Raw genomic sequence first — 5977 nt, 5'->3', positions numbered from 1 at the left:
GTGATGTTTTTATTGCATGTTCAACCTCCTCCATAGTGATGTTTTATTGCATGTTCAACCTCCTCCATAGTGATGTTTTATTGCATGTTCAACCTCCCCCATAGTGATGTTTTTATTGCATGTTCAACCTCCTCCATAGTGATGTTTTTATTGCATGTTCAACCTCCTCCATAGTGATGTTTTTATTGCATGTTCAACCTCCTTCATAGTAATGTTTTTATTGCATGTTCAACGTCCTCCATAGTGATATTTGTGCCCTTATCTAATAATAAGGGCACCAAAAGATGCCCAAAAAATAATTATGCTTTCCAGGACATAGCTCTGTGGTCAAATATTTTTTTTTTCAAATACCTGAATGGTTAAAGATATCTTTCTCCTCAGTCCTCCCTCCCCATTCTTCATCTTTCACTTTGCTTCTCATGTGACCCGTAATTTTGCTGCCACACAAACTTGAGGCTACTTTACACTTCCTGGCTGTGAGCATACAGGACTTGTGTCACTTCAGCTTCAAGGTCAGTTGTGTCTGAGACTTTTTATTTACCATTGCTGTGTCATTTCAAATAGCAGGGTTATTTTAAAAATGAACTCAAAATGCTGCTAATTAAAGCCTTGGAAGAGATAATATTTAATCATTTGCATAACTGTGCAGAAAACTGTGATGGATATTTATCACATCATTGTGTTTCTATTCTAAGTAACGATCCTGAAAGAAATAAGTTAAATATTTGAACATCAAATTTGTTGTATGCAAATAGCAATAACATTTCTATAGGCAATCTGTCGAGCAGGCAATTTAAAAATGTCAGAGCTATCCATAAATGTTTTCCATTAACAAGAGAGACTGAAATGTTATTGTGGATGTTTTATTACTAGAGAAAAGTTGCTTGGTATTCAGACTTATTTTTGGCTGGCATGCTCTGTATCTTTTCAAACTATAAGCCTTCTACAAGGACCATTGCTTTACAAATTTTATTTCATTCATTCATTTAAAAAAACAAACAAACCCATAATGATATAATCAGATAGTGGAGATTAGAACAAGTTAGATTTTGCTTGGTTGCAATTTTCAGCCCTAAATTCTTGACAGCTCAGTAGAAAACCTAGTTTCTCGCACTTCTTAATGTTAAAGGAAAGAAAAGCAAACATTGGCAACAAAAAATACCACCAATTATTTCTCTGGAGCATTCCTTTAAGTGACTTATCATTTGACATGCAGTTTATAAATGCAGTGTGCTTAATTTGACACCACAGAACACAGAATCTGAGCGAACAACTGTCCTGGAAAATATTCTCAATATAGGAGATGACAATTCAAGGTCAATTTAGAAATTCCTGGTGAAAGCCATAAGAGGATTTTGCACGTGTCTACTTAAATAGCAAACGGGGGATATTGCGATCAGCAGGATTGGGGGAGGGAACATAGAATTTCACTGTGCTTGGTCCACAGTAAGAACAGTGCTGTCCAATTTATATGATATGTGAAGCTCAAATTACAAGACTTGGCACTCTTCCTAAAACAGAAAATGAGATTTGACACTGATGACCTCTCAAGTGAAATACTAAGGTGGCTGAGTAGCTTTACCAAACTACAGTAACTTTGCTGGTCAGGTGTTGGATTTTCCTTAGTATAAGAATGATATTTAGAATGTCCTTCTATATTTCTCTTCTCTTAGTTGCTAACAGTTCTCTCCATGATGTAAAGTCCTATAAATATTTTTCAGCAACTTAATTTCTTTGAGAGACAGAGAATAATTTTACATGGTATACCTCTGATTTAAAAGTTATTTTTGATGGCATATAGCAAATATTATTTCAATCCTTGTTTTTCAAACTTTTTGAAATAACCTCTATTAAATCTTTAGCACAGGCTGCTGCTGAACATATTTTTTGTTCAAAATTAAGAAGAAATAGGTACATGAAAACCTGGATAATACATGAATAAATATGCTTAAAGAAAGGCTAGAGAAAGATGAATGTTTTCTAATATGTCACTTGCTATGTTGCTTTCAATTTCTTTGACTTTTTTTTCTCAGAATCAGGTTAAAAATGTTGCTGGAGAAAAAGCAATTAAATTTGCTCAAAGTTTTCATTTCTCTTTTGTGGCAGTCAGCATCAGCTTGAAAGGTCACAACAACAAATTAGTTCCAGGGGCAGCTTTTGAAATCAGTGTAGAAAATTAAAGCATTGTGCTTTGTTCCATCAGCCGCATTCTCTGCTAATTACATTGACATGAAACCAGCTGTTTTGTCTTTAGAATGGGCATCCCATAAATCCTGATGGAAAATATAGGTTATATTGATTTTTTTTTAAAAAAAAATACAACTATTTTAAAGTAGTAAAGGAACATGCTTAGTAACTACTATTGTCTTAGTTGGCCTGAATGTTCCAGCCACATCCCTTTATGTTTTGTCATGTGTGTTTCTGTGTACAAATTATCTTGAATAATATTTAGAGTAGGACTAAAACTCTGGGCACTCTCTTTGCATACCAACAGAAACTCTAATATTAACATAATTTGAAATAGAGCTAGTAAAGAATTCTGCTTGAAATTCTGAAAATGGGATGCCCAGTAAAGTAGGCAAGACATTCCCCTTCTGGGTGCTATCAAGATGAGTTAAATTACAACATCTGTTGTACTAATATGACCATCCAGAGGGCATCATGTTGAGGAAGGCTAATAGGCATTATTGAACTCTAAGGACCATGGTGTAATTTAACGTAAGCAGCTTTCTGTACTTCAATCTTTAAGCTATTTTATGATGATTACAGTTACAAAAGATTTGCCAAACTATACTCATTTTTGAAACAGAGCTCAGCTTTGAAAAGGCTATTTTTCCTACTTGGGTTTGGCCTTGGACAGTACAGGAAGAGAAATAGTGCTTCATTGAGAAGTGGACAGAATAAATGTACAGAATGTGTTTGAAACCATTTTTATGTGGATTGTCTACATGTAATGCATACAGAAGAAAACACGACCTTGCTTACTTGATTTATATATGTAACTTCTCTTTCTCTATTTTTTTCAATATATACATGATTCTTTCTAAATTATGTGAAAGGGGCAAGGATATTGAACATTTCATACATTAGAAGTCATTTGAAAGATGAAACCATTAGAAGTAATTGAAAAGAAGGATTAGGGATGACATGAAAGCAGTGTTCCAGTATTAGAGGGGCTGCCAGAAAGAAGGGGGGGGTCAACCTATTCTCCAAAGCACCTGAAAGCAAGACAAGAAGCAATGGATAGAAACTAACCAAGGAGAGAAACAACCTAGAACTAAAGAGAAATTTCCTGCAAGTGAGAACAATTAATCAGTGGAACAACTTGCTTCCATTAGTTGTGAATGCTCCAAGTTGTAGGTGCTCCAACACTAAAGGTTTTAAAGAAGAGATTGGAAAACAATTTGTCTGAAATTGTATAGGGCTTGCTGCTTGAATGGGAGTTGGACTAGAAGACCTCCAAGGTCCCTTCCAACTTTGTTAGTTCTGTTCTGTTCTATTTAAAAACTTAGGATAATAGACATCATCGGTATTATGGAATTCAGGGCAATTATTCTTCTCCCATTTTCCTTCCTTCCTTAAGTTTAGATGATGAAGGAAATGTGTTGGCTGTTGAAAAATCGTACATGCAAAGAGTGGGCATCTTTTACTTATGCAGATTAACACTATTATGGCTTTTACTTTAGAGCAGCAGGATACAGCACAATAAAAAACAAACCATTCTTTTCATCAATATTATCAAAAGGGCTTTCTGGAAATAATTTCATGTAATATTGTATGCTTATAGTAAAAAAATAATGTAGTCAACTGCAACACACATTAGTCTGTAAAGGATAGGAGAAACAGTACCCTGAACAATCAATGTCCATGAGCCTGCTCCTAAACCCTGGAGCCAACTTCATTCCTGTCTTGGATTCTAAAAGTTAATTCCTTTACTACTATTCCCAGCTATCTTATTTGGGCTATAGGCTTCTTGTAATTATGTATTTGCAGTACTGGATATCACTACAAATCAGAATAGGTTAGGCCAGGGGTCTCCAATCTTGGCAACTTTAAGACTTTGGATTTCAACTCCCAGAATTCCCCAGCTAGCTATGCTGGCTGGGGAATTCTGGGAGTTATTCCACAGGTCTTAAAGTTGCCAAGGTTGGGGACCCCTAGGTTAGGCCATTGCAAAGTAGTTTCCCAGTCAAGGAGCTTTGATTGATATGAAAAAAAGATAAATTGTATCTCTGTATGAACATACATAATATCTCTTTAGGTTAGGAAATTGTTCCCAATATAACCATATAACTTAATACTTGTAAAGAAAACTGTCCATTATCAACTGCATTTTTTTCTTCAGCTACCCCGCTACTTTGCAAAGAAGCTAACCAAGTGCCTTATTGAAATTCCCAAGATGACTCTGTGCTCCAGTTTCCTCATTTTTAAAGTTCAGTTCTTCTCCTGAAAACAATATAAACATTTCTAACAGTTTCATATCCCTGAGCTGTCAATTGAAAATATTTTTGAACTTCTTTTTAAGTTGATGAAAAGAGTACTGTTTACTTCAGCAAGCATTTAGAGATGGATTGAGGGGCATTTATTTTAACAAATCAATACAGATTACATCATATCTGAGATGTCTGTTACTGAAAACATGAAGGACTATTTATATTGTCAGTTTTAAATCATTGTGCCTTAAAAGAATGGCTCTACATACCCAGACTGCTATTCTATTTTGAGATAGCAACATTATGCAAAACATAAAGAAAGAAGAGAAATAGAAAGCAGAAGAGATTAAAATAAAAAAATAAAGGCAGACAATAAAAAGGGGAATTATCTAATTTAGTTTCACAAAATGGGCCTGTGGATATTAACCTCCACTACGTAACATTGTCTTTAGTGGATTGAGATTTTCACACAATTGTTTTTAATAAGGTACAGAAAATATAGATTAGGATAGCAGCCTTAGTCATACTTGTTCCCAATTCACCCTGCCTGCCTGCCTGCCTAGACAGGTTCCTGCAATTTCTAGGCAACATTTTGGATATGGTTTGCCACTGCCTCCTCCTAGAGCTGAAAGTGACTGGCCCAAAGTGTCAGCCTTGTAAGTTATACAGACAAGAAGCATACACAGAAGTACTAGCTCTATTGTAAGATTAACAATATCTTCCAAGTCTGGAAGTACATCTCTTACCCACACCATACTTTTACAGGCCAAGAAATTAAGGAGAGTCCCTTCTGACACATACACCATGCCCCCATTTCTTCTGTGGTCTCAGCTGCAACTTGTCTGACCATTGGTCATTGACTCTTCCTCCCGTCTTCCAAGGTTATTCCCACATATCATTGTACAAGATTACCCAGCTGCCTTTATCAATAAAATGGGATTGGAACTCTCAAATTTCTAGCCCAGTGTCTTAACCACCACATTAACCCCACCGACAGTAGAAACAATATTGGGCAGGTTTCATGCATTTTTCATGCAGTATGCCACAAATGCAACCAAATCCCAGTTTTAACCCAAACATGCTTCTACTATTCCGTGCAAACTAGGTTCTCTATTCTAGATACTATCACCCATTTTCCACTAAATTGATGGATATACAATGTATTGACACACAAAAGTTACTACTAATATTTTATCATTTTCCTTTCTTATTTATTTATTTATTTATTAATTCAATTTATATCCCGCCCTTCTTCTTACCGGACTCAGGGCAGCTGACAGCCTTATAAAACCTATGTTACAATAAATACCTAATTTAAAACCGAATTAAAAAGAAATATTTGTTTTGGCCTATATAATTAAAATTTCTCTTAAAAACCCCACTAAAATTCCCTAGGCCAATCCCGCTTGTTGGAAGAGCCATGTCTTTAGGGCGCGGCGGAAGGAGGGGAGATCCGGGATCACCCGGATCTCTGGGGGTAGTTCGTTCCAGAGGGTGGGGGCTCCCACCGAGAAGGCCCTCCCCCTGGAGGTCGCCAGCCGGCA

Source organism: Protobothrops mucrosquamatus, unplaced genomic scaffold, assembly GCF_001527695.2.
Source record: "Protobothrops mucrosquamatus isolate PMUCROS unplaced genomic scaffold, P.Mucros_1.0 scaffold272, whole genome shotgun sequence".
In the NCBI taxonomy this organism is placed as follows: Eukaryota; Metazoa; Chordata; class Lepidosauria; order Squamata; family Viperidae; genus Protobothrops; species Protobothrops mucrosquamatus.
The sequence above is the reverse complement of the archived record's forward strand: the minus strand, read 5'-3'. Positions refer to the sequence as shown.